This window comes from Pinus tabuliformis, chromosome 1_2 (assembly GCF_031772625.1).
Source record: "Pinus tabuliformis cultivar Carrire ecotype Pingquan chromosome 1_2, CPIR1, whole genome shotgun sequence".
NCBI lineage: Eukaryota > Viridiplantae > Streptophyta > Pinopsida > Pinales > Pinaceae > Pinus > Pinus tabuliformis.
The window spans coordinates 893,016,105-893,035,177 of record NC_142298.1 but is presented as its reverse complement, the minus strand read 5'-3'; positions in this window follow the sequence as shown (position 1 = coordinate 893,035,177).

The following is a 19,073-nucleotide window of genomic DNA, read 5'->3' as shown; positions in this document are numbered from 1 at the left end:
CAAAAATAAATTACATTTATAAACTTATATGAATACAAATAACTAAATGAAATTCAATAAATAACTTCCCATTCATGTCCAGTATCAGTAGTGATTTTGTCTTCAAGTCATATTGGATTCTAATAATGAAATTATTTAAACCACAAATAAACTATTTAAGAATTGAAAATGACAAAACGCTAATATGGATTGGAAAATCAATGTCCTATGGTGCAAAAAGTTTAAATACAACCATTTTTTACCCATCTCTTTAATGAGTCTAGATGGTCCACTTAACACATAATTTGTTAATTAATTATTCCATGTTTTATTAAGAAGAGAATTTTGTTTTGAATAGAGTTTTGTTTCAAAACAATACAATATGAGATTAATACAGTCTTCATAAATTACGTGATAGACAAATAAAAGTCAATAAATGGATTCCTTATTAAATTAAATGAGATGAGATGATTGCATATACAAATAGTTGATTTAAGAATATATGAAAAAAAAATTATGCGTTAAAAATTGAATATCCTACAACTTAACGAGTAGTATTCACTTACGAGCCATCACCCATTAGCCTAAATAGTCAACTTAATACTTATTATCAAGAAATTAAAAGACTCATTTTTCGAAAAAAATGCATCATAATATATGGATATTATAAATCACATTTATATACTCATATTAATGGACATAACTAAGTACAAGTCAATAATATAATTCTAGCTCAAGTGATGATTTCAGTTTATTTAAAATACAAATTTACAAAAAAATGACTTTAAATAATGAAATTAGATGCCTTACAATTCAAAAAGTTCAATGACATAATTCATCCATGATTGTGTCTAATGAAACCTTGATAATCCACTTATCAATTATTATCATCATATATATGTTTTTTTAAGAAATGCAAAATTATTTAGAATACATTTTTATCTCAAAAATTACATATCACATTTATGCGCTCATATTAGTGCATTTTATATGTAAACAATGAGTAACTCACTTTGTACCTTGTTGATTTTCAATATGATATGATTGTAGTTACAACCATTAATTGATTCAAACATATAAATTTATGAAAACTATCGATTGAGAAATCACATATCTTATGCTTGAAAAATATCAAATCATTTACCTATGACACATTTCTCATTAGCCTTACTAGTGAATTATGCATTGTGAATAGTGAATATTGCACATAACATTTATCAAGTAAATTATTATAATTTCTTTAGTAAGAATAGCACCTTTGTTTGCAAGTATTTTATTACAAGGCCTTCAACAACATTCATTCTTTTGTAAATCGCCATAGTAACTTGATTCAACATTAAAATAATTTGCAAGTAATTTCAAACCAATTAGAGATCATGAATAGGTCAAACATGGGGTTGTTATGTACAATAGTATCAATACACAATAGGAGTGTGAAATCAAACTCTTAGAAGAAATTGATTTAAGATAAATCATATTAGTATGTCAAACATAAAATAAAGATATTATAGTTATGGATAACATGCTAGATTCCTCGATGTTTAAATTTTATGTTTGACAACTCTAACCCCCTTTCCCCCAACCTACGAGGGATTTGTTGATTGAATGACGATGATGTGAGGATGTTATTGTAAATGACAAGGATAGGTGTCCCTTGCATTGCATTTAGACTAGTCTACTAAAACCTTAGTAAAATGTTCTTGTGCTCAATTTCCTACGGTCCCTTTGTGCCTTTATGAAGCACTAATGAGGGGGTCATCATTCATCTTCATAGCATGCAGGCATCCACTATAAAAGTTATACATTGTTGATCTAGGTATTTCAAGAAGGTTAGGTACCATTGATCTATCTCCACTCAAATCAAAGTACATTTAATGATATTTCTTAAATGGGTATTCAAGTCATTCCATTATGATGGACAGAGTCACAAATTGAAGTAAACAAGAAACTTTAGTGGTGAATTCTTGTAAGTAGTGGAGGCAAGGGTTTTCAAATATTAGCACAGTTGATGGTAGTGTGGATATTTATCTCTCCTTGTAAACATTGTCAAAACCAATAACAGTCTCAATGTAAATTTAGTGTCAACCAATTGTATGGAAAATCATGATTGACCATTACTTTCACTAAGAAGAGAAAATGATAAGCATTTTTAATGGGGAAGAAATAAATGTGAAACATAACTCATGTATTTTAGTTGAAATTTATATAAGTCCCTGTGTTCTTTAATTATTAAATACTTAATGTAAATACAAATAAATTATCATTAAGATATTGATTTTGAAGATTAAATATGTATTAAAAGGCATTCATCTATGACACTTGATTTTTCATGTAGCCTGAATAAACCACTTAAAGTTGATTATCAATTAATCTTAAATAGTTTTATATAAGATAAATCTTTACTTGCATTAATAGCTTTATTTCAAAAATAAATTACATTTATAAACTTATATGAATACATATAACTAAATGAAATTCAATAAATAACTTTTGAGTCTTGTTGGATTCTATGAGATTATTTTAAGTACAAATAGTTTATTTAAGAATTCAAATTTACAAAATGTTAATATTGATGGGAAAAGCATGTCATATGGTGTAAAAAGTTTAAAGGCATCCATTTATGGCCCATCTCTTGAATGAGCTTAAACAGTCTACTTAATGATCGTGGTGAATTTATTAATCCATGTTTTATTAGAAAATTCATTTTTCTTTACGTGGTTTTTTATTCTAGAAATAACAATTTCACATTTATACATTCATATTAAACCACATGATAGTTAAATAAAAATCAATTAATGCTTTCTTGACTTATTGAATTATATGTCTGATTACATATATGAACAATTGATTTAATAATGCATAGTTAGAAAAAGTTGTCAATTCAAAATAGAATAAACTAGTTAGAACTCATAAATAATTGATTTTAAATTATTAATTTTCTAAAAAATATTTTTTTACTTACTTTGAGATCTTTATTTCAAAAACAAATTCCATTTATACATACATACATTCTAAACATAATTTAAGACATACTTTTCTTGTTGGTTTCTATGAGATTATTTCAATTACAAATAATTTATTTAAGAATTGAAATTTACCAAATGTTAATAAAGGTGGGAAAATCAAATGTCATATGTTACATAAAGTTTAAGTACACTTATTTATGACCCATACCTTGAAATAACTTTAGCAATCTACTTAACATTCATTACCAATTAATTATTCCATGTGTTGTTAGGAAAAACATTTCATATTACATGGAGTTTTTTTTTTTTTTTTAAGTGCCACATTTACACACTTAGATTAAACTTCATGATATGAAAATAAAAGTCGATAAATGGATTTATATAGACCACTTAAAACTCATTAACAATTAATTATAATGTGTTTTGTAAAATATATATATTTACTTACATTAAGGGTTACATTTAAAAATTGCATCACATTTATGAACTTCTATCAATCCATATAACCAAATAGAATTCTTCAAGTCATATTGAATTCTATGAAATAATTTAAACCACAAATAAACTATTTGGGAATTGAAAATGACAAAATGCTAATATGGATTGGAAAATCAATGTCTTGTGGTGCAAAAAGTTTAAATACAACCATTTTTTACCCATCTCTTTAATGAGTCTAGATGGTTCACTTAACACATTGTTAATTAAAAGATTAAAAGTTTCAGATGAATAGGGGATGGATAGGGTTTGGCAGCTAGGGTTACGGGCGGAACCTCGCACAGGGCACGGGTAGGGAGCAAGATGTCGTTGTCCGTGTGCAGCAGCAGGAGCAGGAATAGGTTTACCTGAGTCGACTGGCAGCTGGAGGTTGTTTCGAAAGTTTTTCGCAGGAAGACGGGTGTTATCCCTCCATCAGCAACCGCAAAGGTAAATTTCGCTTTTCCCGTTTTACCAGAGTAAGGTCAAGGGTTGTTGGCATCTAGCTTTGTCTCAGGCGGTTATCTCGGAACGGTTCCCGTAACTATGGTAAACCCCAACGAATTGGTCGACTTGGACCCGGAATTGGAAGACATTCTGTCTGTTTGGGGGAAGGAACCGACAGTACAAAATGTGGAGCGGTATTTCGGGGGGTTCGAATACTCCAAGTTAATCCCGGTTTCGCAAGGAAATAGGGTGTTGTCTCAGCAAACCGGAAAGGCCCATGACAGTTTTGCCACCCAGGCTCACAGACAAGTAATCCAAAAGCAGCCAGCCAGTGGAGAAGCAGCGGGTAGAGTGTTCACAGCGGGTCATTCCTCCAGTTCTAAAGGCAAAGCAGGGCCGGGAAGATTTCTTCTTTCAGGAGGCATTGAGGATGTGGTAAATTTAGGGCTTGCTTCTGGGTCAGGCAGAAACAGGGGTTCTGAAAGGGTTTCTTCTTTATCTAGGGTCTCTCTACCGAGAAACCCTTCTTGTACAAATGAAATTGATGATGGAGGACGTAGCGGCCAGATTGGCAGCCTCGAGGGAGAGCCGGAAGGTCTCAATATATCGCCGGATGGGAGATGCAAAGCAGATATCCTGATACCTGATAACTCTGGGCCTCACCAGTCTTTTCCGGAGGTAGAAAATCTATCGGTTCCGCCCTTGGAGGAACCAGAATGGACTGGTCCTTTTGAGGAAGCTAGGGTTTCAGCGGAGGGTTCTGGGAAAAAAGGGGGAAAAAGGAAAACCCAAAGGCCGATTGGATCCCAGGAGTTGGAGGGCAACCTGATCCTCGGCATGGAGGTCTCTATCGATGAAACCCTAGTAATGGCAGAGTGCACGCTGGTAGGCAGGGCAAGAGGTAAGAAGTTCTCGTCAGGCTTTTTGCAGACGTGGGGAGAACATCGTTTTGTCCGTGACAGACCCTTGGGGTTTGAGGCCTTAGCACTAGCTAAGGGCTGGTTTATGCTCAAGTTTGAGGACAAGGAGGCAGCGGAGTGGGTGCTTGGTAGGAATTGGATTATCGACAATATTCCAGTCCTGTTGAAAAAGTGGAGTCCCTTGTTCGATGCCTTCAAAGAAAAAACCGATGTTTTCCCGGTTTGGGTAAGGGCCCCGGGTCTTCCGTCGTTCCTTTGGACCGAAGCAGTTTTCAAATCCATCGGTAACAGGTTGGGAACGTATCTGGAGGCAGATATGTCTTTCTTGCAGACCAAAGATAGAGCGATGGCACGCATATTGGTGAGTCTTAATCCTAGCAACGGTCTTGCGCAAAAAATCAATCTCCAATACAAAGATTACGTTTTCGAACAGATATTGGACTATGAGCATTTGCCTTTTCGATGTCACCTATGCCATGAATACGGTCACCTTGCCAAGGAATGCACGCAGGCCAGAAGAAGAAGGCGATTCCGGAGGACCCCCTATCCAAGCCAACCAGGTTTCAGGCAAGGACCCGTAACTCAAGAGGAAAAAGGCATGACAGAGCAGAACGCTGAAGACATGGAGACGGAGGAGGGGCAGAATGCAGAAGTACTGGTGGATTCTCAGCCCCATGAAGCGGTCAAGGAACCAGAAGCTCAACTGGAGGATTCTAAGGAGGAGATTGCAAAAGTTTCAAGTGATGATCAGCCCGATGCCTCAATACCTGAGAAGGGTAAGTGTACAGATCCCCCACATTCCTCTTGTATTTTTCCTGGGCTTATATCTGATAACCATCAAATTTCTCCTTCGCTGCATTCTTCTCCTAATAATGTTTTAATCGAAACCTCTGATCAAATTGCGGACTCCCCTGACATCGAGACCCTTTCGGCCGCCATGCCCTCCCTAGATTTAAACAGTGATGATAAGTGGCCTCCTCTCGGTCATTCGATCCCTCAGACTCCATGCCCCTATAATCTCAGATCAATGGTTGGGAAGTCCGGGCCGTCTGTAGGTGGTTTAGGGGTTATGGTCTCCCAAAGCGTACCAAAAAACAAGAGAGGTAGAATCTCGGACCTATCAAAGGCAAAGCTAAAAGCGAAGTTGGATGTAGCTGATGGGAAACAATACTCTATTCCTGGGGTACTTAGAGCGGTGCAGAACCCCGGCTCAGTAATCAAATGATCCTGTCTTCATGGAATTGCAGAGGTTTGGCTAGCAAACCTAAAAAACTGGTCCTTAGAGATTGGCTCCTTTCCTCTAAATCTGACATTATCTTCCTTCAAGAAACTCTGGGAAAAGGGTCGGAAGTGGAAAATATGTTAAACTCTCTCCTCCCAGGTTGGAAATTTATAGCAATCGACTCATCAGGCCATTCCGGGGGGTTGGCAATAGGTTACAAAGAAGGAAGAATAAAGGTCTTGAACCTATGGGGGTCGAAACAAGTAATGGGAATGGAGATCATTTCCCCAGATTTTTCCCTTCCCTTTTTGATAGTTAATATTTATGGCCCCTGCCAAGGTAGGGAGTCTTTCTGGAACGAATTGTTGAACAAATCTTTGATGAAATCGCCCCTATTGATTGTGGGAGGTGATTTAAATTTTTCAATAGGGCGCGCAGAAGCATGGGGTCCTTCAGCAAGGGAAGACCCCCTGTCGGATTTCTTCCTCAATCTTCTCTTGGATAACAATCTCATAGACCCCTCCCCTTCAAAACTGAAACCTACTTGGAGGAATAGAAGGACTGGGGAGGATCGAATTGCAAAAAGATTGGACCGGTTCCTCCTCTCTGAAGGTTTAATCACAAAGGCTCCTATTTTCAAGCAGTGGGTGGAGGAAATTGGAAACTCTGATCATTTCCCTATTTTCCTTGATATCTCCTGCCCTCCCCCTAAGCCTCCTTCTCCCTTCAAATTTAATTCTTCCTGGCTTCAAGATCCCTCCTTTAAAAATCTTTTTGTGGAAACATGGATTCATCCGGGCAGGGATGCAAGGGAGGACAAAAGTTTCTTATTCATGGAGAATCTTAAGAGACTGAAGAAGGCAACTCTTTCCTGGGCAAAGGATAGGAAGTCCAAACAGAATGAAGAATTAATCAGAATCAGGGAGGAGTTGAAAATTCTGGAAAGTACTGAGGAGGATGGTTATATCTCGCAGGCCTCCAAGGATAAAATCCTTCAATTGGAGAAGCTTCAGAATAAAATTCTTTTGGATAAGGAGGAAGAATGGAGGCTCAAGAGCAGGGCTATATGGTTGAAAGCAGGTGACGAGAATACCAGCTTTTTTCATAACTTTGCAAAAGGGAGAAAATCTGTTAACACCATCTGGAGCCTAAAAGATGAAGAAGGCAGGGAGGTAAATACTTTCTCTGGTCTCTCCGGTCTTGGTCAGAGACACTTCCAGAGCCTTTTCTCATAATCGGGAGAAGCCACAATAGCTGAGGTTATTAGAACTGCTCAATGCTTTCCAAGATTTGTCGAAGAGGATGAAGCAGAGGATTTATCAGCCCCTGTTACCAAGGATGAAGTTGAAGCAGCTATGAAACTCATGGCTAAAGAAAAAAGCCCTGGGCCGGACGGATGGACCATTGAACTCTTCCTCTTTTTCTTTGATCTAATAGGTTCTGAAATAACTGATGTAGTGGAAGAATCAAGACAGAAAGGAGAAGTTTACAGGCCTTTCAATTCAACTTTCATAGCCCTCATTCCTAAAAAGGATGATCCGGAGACCTTTGAAGACTTCAGGCCGATATCCTTATGCAACTGCATATACAAAATTATTGCAAAGGTGATAGCTATAAGAATCTTTCCCATTCTGTCAAGGAATATCTCAATGGAACAATTCGGGTTTTTGGATGGGAGACAAATCCATGAGGCCATAGGAGTAGCCCAGGAAGTCATTCACAGTGTCAGGCAGTAGAAAAAGAAAGGGGTGGTCTTCAAATTGATCTTTCTAAAGCCTATGACCGAATAAACTGGATTTATCTCCGAATGCTGCTAACTCACTTGGGCTTCAACTATTCTTTCATCAATTGGATAATGGGCTGTATCTCCAACGTCAGCTTTGCGATACTTATTAATGGAGCTGCCTCCCCTTTTTTCAAAAGCCAAAGAGGATTAAGGCAAGGATGCCCCTTATCTCCCCTTCTTTTTCTTCTAGTGGCAGAGGGCTTAAGCAGGCTGATTCATAAAGCCAGAAGAGAGGAGAAGGTAAAAGGTATTGAGGTAGCAATTAATCTTTTCATTACCCATCTCCTTTTTGTCGATGATGTTTTGCTTTTCACTAATGGATCTATCAATGAAATAAAGGAGATTAAAAGCATAATTGATCTGTTTCTGAAAGCTACTGGCATGCAGATTAATCACAGGAAATCTCAGGTCTCTATGGCAAATATTGAGAGAAGGGAAAGATCCTTGGTGCTAAATCTTTTCCCCTTCCATCATCAATAGCTGGAATCCCCTTTTAAATATCTGGGCTTTTGGTTAAAACCATCAGCATACAAGATAGAGGACTGGAATTGGCTCATTGCTAAGATTGAAGCTAGAATCTCTCACTGGAGTCACAAATGGCTGTCCAGAGCAGGCAGATTAACCCTAATTAAATCAGTACTTCTAGCCATCCCTGTCTACTGGGCAGCCTTAACTTGGGTTCCGAAAGGTGTGATGGAAAAAATCAGGAGGATCTGTAGCAAATTCTTATGGGCAGGGGCCAAAGAAAGTTCTGTTCTCCCATGGGTAGCTTGGGACAAGTTGGCAAGACCCAAAGAATGGGGAGGATGGGGAATAAAAAGGCTCCCTGAGTTTAGCCTTTCTCTGGCAGCCAAATCAGGTTGGAGACTTATTTCGACGGAAAATCTTTGGACCAGAGTGGTCAGAAGAAAATATATAGACCCTGTCCCTCTGGAGGACTGGATCAGAAGCCAGGAAAAGAGGAAAAAGAATGTTTCAGTTGTATGGAAAGCAACGGTGGAAGCCTTCTCTGTGATTGAACAAGGGTTGGCTTGGAAGATAGGTGACGGAAGACATTGCAGGATTGGTAGGGATCCTTGGGTAGGCTGTAATGAAGCTTATGCCCTATCCCCAGGCTTGCTCAGGCATCTTGATCACAAGGGAATTTTTACATTAAACTAGGTGGAGAAAATTGGTCAATCCTCAATATGGGGCCAGGCTTGGAAGAGTGCAGAAGACCTGGGAATAAATATCAGGTGGAAGAATGAATGGTGTTCTTACATTCAAGAACTCCACCGTTCTAATGTCAGGCTCAATAACGAATCTGATCTGTTGATATGGGCGCAGGGGGATACAGGGGAATATACCCCCAAGGAAGGATACAATTTCCTTATGCAAAAGAAAGGATGGGGCAATCCAGATTGGTGGTCGAAACTTATATGGAAGCTTAAAGGACCTGCAAAAGCCAAGATTTTCCTCTGGTGCATGCTAAAGAGGAAAGTTCCAACCTGGGATACTTTGCGAGCCAGATATCTAGTTGGACCAGGGAGATGCCCTTTGTGCAAAACAGAAGAGGAATCTATTAATCACCTTTTTATCTCATGTGCTGAATCAAAAAAGATTTGGGGGGAGATATCTAGTCTGCTCAACATCAAGGCACAGCTGGGCGATGAACCTTTGGAAGCAGTTTGGAGTAGGTGGTGGAAAACCTTCCCGGAAGGGAATATGAGAATCCTTCCTCTTATTTACTTCTGGGGGGTGTGGATTGCGAGAAATAAGAGCCTGTTTCAAGATAAAGTCATCCCCGTCGCAGTCACAGCGATAAACTGTGCAGCTATCTACTCTGCCATTCCTGTTCCCAATCCTAAACCTTCTCAAAAAGTCTCAAAGCCTGTTAACATCCAGGAGGGTATTCCTTGGGCATTTTTTGACGGGGCCTCCCAGAACAACAAGGCAGGGGCAGGACTGTGTATTCACCTTAATCAAGATCACTCCCTCAAAGCCTCTGTAGGCCTTGGATCAAGCTCAAATAACTTTGCTGAGATATCTGCTTTACGTCTTCTTCTATGTTGGCTTCTTCACTGAAATATTTTCTCAATCCAAATTTTTGGTGATTCTATGAACGTCATCAACTGGGTCAACGGAAATGCTGCTTGTCAAAATCAAATTTTGAAGATTATTTTGGTGGAAATACAGCGCTTAAAATCATCTTTTAACTACTTCACCATATGCCATGTATACAGGGACAGGAACGAGGATGCCGACAGGTTTTCTAAGGTTGGTGCTCAACAAGCTTTGGGAAGCTGGACAATAACTGAATACAGGCTGGGGCAGAACATTAGTTCGACAGACCCACCTTTTGAACAGCCTCAGTGATAGCGACATCATCTCTCTTTTTGCTTTTTGGCCAAGGATATGTCCGTCATTTCAGTCCCCGTTTCACTGTTTTATTTTTATTATGTTTTCAGTTTAATGCCAGAACTCAAGTATATTGTCCTTTTATTACTGATCATATCAGCACTTCTGAAGAACTCTTAATAGTTTTGTAAGAGGTTGTTTTCCTTCTCTGAAGGAGACCTCAAACCTGCAAAAATGTATATATGTTTAATGTCCAAAGACTCGTTATCAGGATGAAGACCAAACAATATTATATACGACCATAATAGAGGAATGTCAGATATATGAACATTCTACAAACAGTCAAAAAGGACTGTGACTTTTGTGTTTTTCTACAGCAGAACAATCTTGCACTTGGACTGCAAGTGGCTCACAGTATGTAACTTTTTATTATGCTTAATAAAAAGTTGGTTTTTTTTCTTCGGAAAAAAAAACACATTGTTAATTAATTATTCCATGTTTTATTAAGAAAAGAATTTTGTTTTTCATGTAGTTTTGTTTCAAAATAATACAATATGAGATTAATACACTCTTAATAGATTATGTAATAGACAAATAAAAGTCAATAAATGGATTCCTTATTAAATTAAATGAGATGAGATGATTACATATACAAATAGTAGATTCAAGAATATATGGAAAAGAAATATGGGTTAAAAATTGAATGCCCTACAATTTAACGAGTAGTATTCACTTATGAGCCATCACCTGTTAGCCTAAATAGTCCACTTAATACTTATTATCAAGAAATTAAAAGACTTATTTTTTGAAAAAATGCATCATAGTATATGGCTCTTATAAATCACTTTTATACACTCATATTAATGGACATAACTAAGTACAAGTCAATAATATAATTATAGCTCAAGTGATATGATTTCAGTTTATTTAAAATATAAATTTACAAAAAAACAACTTTAAATAATGAAATTAGATGCCTTACGATTCAAAAAGTTCAATGACATAATTCATCCATGATAGTATGTAATCAAACCTTGATAATCCACTTATCAATCATTATCATCATATATATGTTTTTTTAAGAAGTGCAAAATTATTTACAACATATTTTTATCTAAAAAATTACATATCTCATTTATGCATTCATATTAGTGCATTTTATATGTAAACAATGAATAACTAACTTTGTGCCTTGTTGATTTTCAATATGATATGATTGCAGTTACAACCATTAATTGATTTTAGCATATAAATTTATGAAAACTATCAATTGAGAAATCACATATCTTATGCTTCAAAAAGATCAAAACATTTACCTATGACACATTTATCATTAGCCTTAATAGTGAATAATGCATTGTGAATAGTGAATAATGCACATAACATTTATCAAGTAAATTATTATAATTTCTTTAGTAAGAATAGCACCTTTGTTTGCAAGGAGTTCTATTTCAAAACTTATATTTCACATTTATATATGATTATTGATACATATAAATAAACATAAGTCATTAAAAATAACACATCTCGATGGTTCATGTAAGATAATTTGAATGTCAAACAATTCATTTAAGAACACGTGCGTGCGCACACATATCTTAGAAAAAAATCGATACAACAAAGTCATTGCAAAAACATTTATAAATAATAAGAAATATACATATTAATATAATTGGCAATTCCCATATATTTCAAAAAATATAAAATCATACAAATTGATTCAACAAAAACTATGTCCAAAATGTATTGAAAAAATAGAATGTACTTTTCAACAAATTTATAAAAGAACTTATCTCCATGAACTACAATGAAGTACATGTTCTATTGAACATTCGAATGTACTCATGTTTTTGTTTGATACGATGAAGTGTCTTAAGAAAGGGGAATAAAACTTGCATAAGCCACGTATCTTTCTCTTTTCCTGTATATGATTTAATCAAGATGTGGTTTGATCGATATCTAATGAATTGAGAAGTATGCTTTTCTGTATCTATTAGCAATACATTTGATTCTTCATAATTATCTCCATATTGGGACCACACATCAATCAACATTTTCTCATAAAATTATCTTGCTTTCCCTACTTCCAATTTTGTTTGCAAATGACAATGAGACCTGTCCCATGCAAATTTAAAGTCCTCTATATCAATATTTGATTTTTCAAGTACTTTTCAAATGTACTTGTCAATGACATTTAATGTCCATATTGCGACATCATAATTTCTTAAGCAATATTTTAATACTTCTTACTGAAAAGGCCTTAAAAAATAGGACCTATGACCAATCTGCCAATCTGGTTCTCTTTGAATATGAAAATTTTGTTCATCTTTGGTGTATGATTGGAAGAATACTCTTCCACTTCAAATATCAACAACATCTTTTGAATTGTAGTAATTCCCAACTGCAACCACATGTATGATATTAATATATCTCCACTTCAACACTTCATTGTTTAAGGACATAAAAACCTATCATTTTAAAAATGACGTTAATATTTATTATGAACTATTTCCATTTGTATGCAAATGTAATTTTACAATGAGTTCAAAGTATCACAAAATACAAATACAATTGCCCCATTAAAATGAACAAACAAATAATATGTTTACTTTATACATACAGCCTAATACCTTTATTTAATTTGTATGGAATAAAAGTCTTATAAGATGCATTGACCCACCATTTAAATCATTGATTTTAAGACCTGTAACGATTTATTTAATTGCAACTGAAAAATATAATTACAATGGTCTAGTGCAAGTAAACAAACTAATTATATATTAATTTTCACATACAATATAATACAATTTTTAAATTTCAAACCTAATTAATTATATGTTAATTTATAGAGTTTCTACCTTAGTTTTTTTTGTTGCTTCTTTTAGTACAAATTGTATGTTTATTGTTGGTGCTACATACAACTTAATATAATTTTTCAACTTACCCGGATGCGGGTGGCATTCAATGATATTAATGAGAAGCCGCACAGAGCAGGCAGCTGGCCTTGCACCTGGCTGGCGGACGGCCCCCATTGCATGCGCCTCGGGTTGGCAGACACCTTCAAAGGCACGCGAATTGACTCCGCTGCAGAACGGTATGATGGTCTCACAGTTTGGCATTTATGAGCGCCTAGTTCAAGAGCATTCAGGTAAGATTTTATGTATGGCTCCGTTTTTAATTCACGCCATTGTCACTGGTTTATTTCACCTCCGCGCGGAATTCGTCCCTCACCCTTGCCTGGTTCATCGTATTTGGAAGCTCGCCTGGTCTTTTGATGTGATTGGGCTCCTCTGCGCTCAAATTCTCACCCGTCTGCTCAGCCTCAACCCCTTTCTCACTCTGCCTGTTATCCTAAGCATGCCTCGCCATCGAGGAATCCCACGCAGAGGAAGCAACACTGGAAATTGAGGCAGAACCTCTCGTCCTGCTCCACAGAACATCATTCCCATTGCCTCAACCTCCCCTTCTTCTCCGCCCTCGGGTCAAGCTCGGTCTCTTCCACACAATTCTTTTCAGACTACCAGGTTCACATTCCACAGTAGGCTCAACAAGCCAGAATTGACGGCAAGCATCACAATTATTCTCGCTGAGGCAGAGAATGATCCTATCAGCTCGGCTCAAGCTACTTCCTCTCAATCTCAAGAAGACAACGTTCTTCAAGGGGAAATGGCCGGGGTGGTGTCTAACACGGACAATATGCAGGAGGACACCCTTGCTTCTGAAGAACCTTAGCATCCGGTCGACCCAACTCAGAATGAGATTCTGGCCTGTGGGCTGTCTCAGCGTGCAGGCTGCATTCTCAATCTGATGACTACTCTTGAAGGCGCCATTGAAGGAAATGATGACATGGCTTCGTCTCCTGGGTAGCTTCTTCCAGCCAGGTGGATAGGGACATGCCTGACTCTCCGCAGCATGCAGACTAAAGCCTGCTCTTCACCGATGGGTGGCATTCTTGCCTCTGCTCTGTGTAATTTTGACTATGTGTCTTTGTTTCCAAGTCTATGGTCCTATGTCTGGTTTATGTTCTCGTTCAAGCTCGCGGCGCTAGCCAACCTGCTCTCTGTTTACTGTTGCAACTGTGGGTTTGATGGGTACCTTTTTGTCTTTTTGATTAATGGTGGGCATGATAGTATGCGTTTCAGTAAAATTTCTCATGGGGTCATGGTCCAAACAAGATCTTTTGAAATATGCAATGTGAAATCAGCAGAAAGCATGAAATGTAATATCTCTGAATATCTGGCTGAGGGATGGCTTTGGCCTCCTCTGAGGTCTTGACCTCATTGTACATAAATTTTCTCTTTTTTAATAGAATTAGTATTTACGCAGAAAAAAATATATATATAATTTTTCAACTTATATGGAATAAAAAGGGTTATAAGAATGCAATGGGTCATCCTTCACATTACTAATTTCTAAGAGGTATAATGATAACTTAAACCACATCTAAAGCAAATAATTGTAATGATCTAATTAAAACAAATAGACCAGTTATCTATTAATTTTACATATAATGTAATCCATTGTAAAATATATATATAGCATGGGAAATTTTGATATGAAAACATTAAATGACCATTCATCTCACCAAAAATAAAGAAAATCAAAATATTTTATTTTCAGTAATGACAAACCAAATCAACAATTCTTTTATTAGTGTTGTTAAATAAAAGTAATAATTCATGATGTCATACATATAATAGCATGATATAAACATCTGTAATCTTAAGGTACTTCTAAATGTAATTGAACATCCTTCAAAATAACTCGCACATCCATAGCCTTTTGAGTTTATGCAATATTCTCCATAGCTCATTGATCAACCAATTATCCCCTTGATTTGCTCCAATGAATGGAGGGGCAAGAATCACATTTTCTTTTGGATTCTCTTTCACTCTCTCAATTAAACAAACAACTATAATAGTACTGGTTGCATCATATTGGGTATGCATTTCCCACACTTTTTTCAATGATTTAATGTGTATAACTTTCATTGGATTATCAATGACCTTATGTCCCTTTTGTGGCTTACAATCTGAAGCAATCCACTTAAACACAAGTTTCTTGTAATGTCTCTGAAACCAATTTTTTTAGAAATCTTGTTGTGCTTTGTTTCAAAGCTGTCGTCCAAATTGCAATGTCAAGAGATTCATTTTTGAAACACATTTCAAAAAATGATTTTGCATGTGGATGAATCCAAAATAATTTTTATCTATTGTGTAATCAGCATCAGCTCCCATTTCTGAATATGCTCGTTGTTTGTTGCTTCATCATCGATGCTATGATAAAAAATGTCCTTTAGTTCAAAAATAACTAGTTTCTTTTCATTTATTTTGGCTGCAACACATTGGAAAATAATATAGACAAACCATTTTATTCATGTTACAAAAATTACTAAAATAATTGTTGAAACGATACATTTACCTTGAGTGGTTTTTGCACTATTTATAAATGAAACAATAATTTCTTTTATCATCTTGATAGGACCTAGAGTAAACATATTAAACCTTCAATCAAATACCAATACCAAGAAAAACATTAGTAATGCAACCTTTAAAAAGAAACGCACACACACACACACACCTTTAACATTACATTGATTGTCAATTTTATCCTTTTTATTTGTTCCTATAATAAAAATATACAAAGTTATTGTAGTTACAAGCATTTGAGTTTGAAGAATAATATGATAAACAAGAAGACAAGTTATAAGTATCTGATATGACATTATCTTCATCTTTGTGTAGTTGCACCTCATCATCATCTTAGTTACCTTTATTTGTTTCCAAATTAAACATATAAAATATTTTGAATTGTGAAAATGAATAAAATCATTAAATAACAAGGAAAACAGGTGGACAAATTATAAGTACCTGATGTTATATTTTGTTCTTGATTAAAGTTTTGTTTAACTTTCATTTGATCAATGTCTTGGTTCTCTTTGCTTGTCACTATAATAAACATAAAAAAAAATGTTATAAATTGTGACAATGAACAAAATTCATTAAACAACTATACAAAAAAAGAATCATCTATAATCATCCATAGTAATATTTTGGTCTTGATTGTAGTTTTGTGGTACAGTACCCTGGTCATTATATGCATTCTCTTTATTTCCAACTATAATCAACATATGAAATGATATGAATCACAATAATTTAAAAGAATAATAAAATAAAATAAAAAAAGATAGAGTCACAACGATTAATACCCATTTCTATCTCCATCGTTCCATGGTCATTGTCTTGATTAATTTCATTCATCTCATAATTCCCTATAATAGTCATCCAAAAATGTTATGAATATGGAAATTAAATAACTTGAAAAATTATCAAGAGAAAAAACCAAACAAATTATGTACCTGGTATGATAACTTCTTCCTCTCCTCCTTCTCCTCCTATTTTTATCTCCATACTTTTTTCAACAAAATGAGCACTATGTTGATTAATTTTTTTCTTCCCACTTTCATCATTCTCTATTTTAGAATCTCTATCATTAGTCATTTTAGTGAACTCTTTGACAATTAAGAAATATGAAAAAAATAGTATCCAAAGTATTATAAGAAGAAAAAAATGAATAATTTCATTCATCTCATAATTCCCTATAATAGTCATCCAAAAATGTTATGAATATGGAAATTAAATAACTTGAAAAATTATCAAGAGAAAAAACCAAACAAATTATGTACCTGGTATGATAACTTCTTCCTCTCCTCCTTCTCCTCCTATTTTTATCTCCATACTTTTTTCAACAACATGAGCACTATGTTGATTAATTTTTTTCTTCCCACTTTCATCATTCTCTATTTTAGAATCTCTATCATTATTCATTAGTGAACTCTTTGACAATTAAGAAATATGAAAAAAATAGTATTCAAAGTATTATAAGAAGAAAAAAATGAATTGTAGTACCCAAATTTTCCAAGAAGTTAATGGATACCAGAATTGATAGTTGAAAAGATTTGTAATTATTTAACATGATTGTCCTTTGTGACTCTGTTTGCACAACACATGAAATTCTTCTTCCATATGTACAACAAGCCTTGATTAAATTTTTCCCCGCATAAAGAAAACTGACCACTTTTGCATCACTACATTGTTGGTGTTTGTCCACTAAATCCATCCGGAAATCATAATCTCTCTCATTTTCATCAAATGTGTCTTCAAATGTGTGAGAGTGTTTTATAGCCTTCAAAAATTTTAATTCTGAAGTATAGAAATGTATAATAAGAACTATATCATAACTATAATTGTTTTGGGACTTATATTCATAAATGCCACTAGTCATTTTATAGTTGAACTTGGATTTCTTTATGGAAATTTCCAAAGACTGGCATACATCATTACAAAACCAAAGTTCTACTAAGAGAACTATAGTAAAGTCATTCAACTCATTTTTTTCGATAAGAAATCGAAAAAATTCAATGTAATATCGCTTGTGGAATTGTTTTTTTTCAAAGCAAGTGTATCCAAAACAACAAGGTCATATGTAAAATTGGTTGCAACTGACATGGAAAAGAGTGCAAAAGTGATGACAAAAGATGAGGGCCCCCAAAATGACAACCAAATTCAAAATTGTTATCAACCTGTTGAACACTTGTTGATCTATTTATCATTATATCAAGGATCCACATGCTTGCTGAGAAAGGGACTCTATCTTTGTATTACGTGTTCCTTTGACATATGTAGACCTCTCCACCATGTTGCAAAAATTGGTAAATGTGATATCATTAATTTCACAATGCTCAAGAATGTTGAATGTAGTAAGAGTCATCTCATTCAAATTTTGATCATGACTTTGACAATATGTAACGATTGCATCCAATATTTTTCTATTGTTTTTCAATTTAGAACAATAATATTTTAATTTTATGGCATTTGATGGATGATTAATTGGAATAGAAAACCAAATGGTTCCATCCAATAGCTTATATGCTACTAAAGCAATTTCTTCCATGGTTAATCCCTGAATGGGCCGAAGAGTCGCTGGTGTCAAACTGTGTAAACTATTTCTCTTGTAGTTCTCAAAATCAAGTTGGCTTGGAGAACACTTTAATGTCCCTAGTTGGTAACAATTAAAAGCAGTGTCCCATTTATCCCAAATAGGTTCATCAAAATATAAGAGAATTTTTTTATCAGAAAAAATTTGTAATTGTAGAGACAAAGAATGAGCACAACATTTCATCATCAACATGATAAAATAATAAATTAAACTAATAAAAATTCAATGTAAAAATGAAACTAAATAATGTGTTATAATCTAATGAGAAATCATTATAAATATAAAAAAATATGACTTATATTATCAGCTTTAGTCATTTATCTACAACAAAAATAGATACAATAATAAAATGTTAAATGTAAAAATAATTAAAATTACATACCTTCTCTTCAGCTGTCTCAGAACATCCAATCCTCCTTTTCTTTAATTTGTCATTGGCAATTAAGAAATGTCTTGCTGAGCGCACACAATCAATAAATGGAGTTTTGAAGAATACCTTATTTGCATAATTAATTGACAACAAATGCGGATCACCTCAGTGGGTTCAACTAATTGATGCAACAATCAAGCATTACATTTTTTATAATTTTTTTCGCTTCTCTCGATACATTATACTTAGGATTTGTTAAAATTTCTTTCACTGCTTGAATGGTATGTTGACCATCAACTATCCAAAAATTGATATTCTTAGAATTTAGATCTGTCTCATTTATAATTTTGATAGAGTTTACCAATGGATCAAGCTCATTGATGTCAAATGGAATCAGAAGAGCATCGGGTAATGAGGTTTGAATTTTTTCTAGGAATGATTTCACTAATACTTGAACATTTAAATTATCTTGTGATCTTAATTTGAACACTTTGGGGGCTTTTTTACATCTTTCGACAACCACTTTTGTATTAAAGGAGTTTGAAAATAGATAGCAATGCTTGAAGGCTTCATG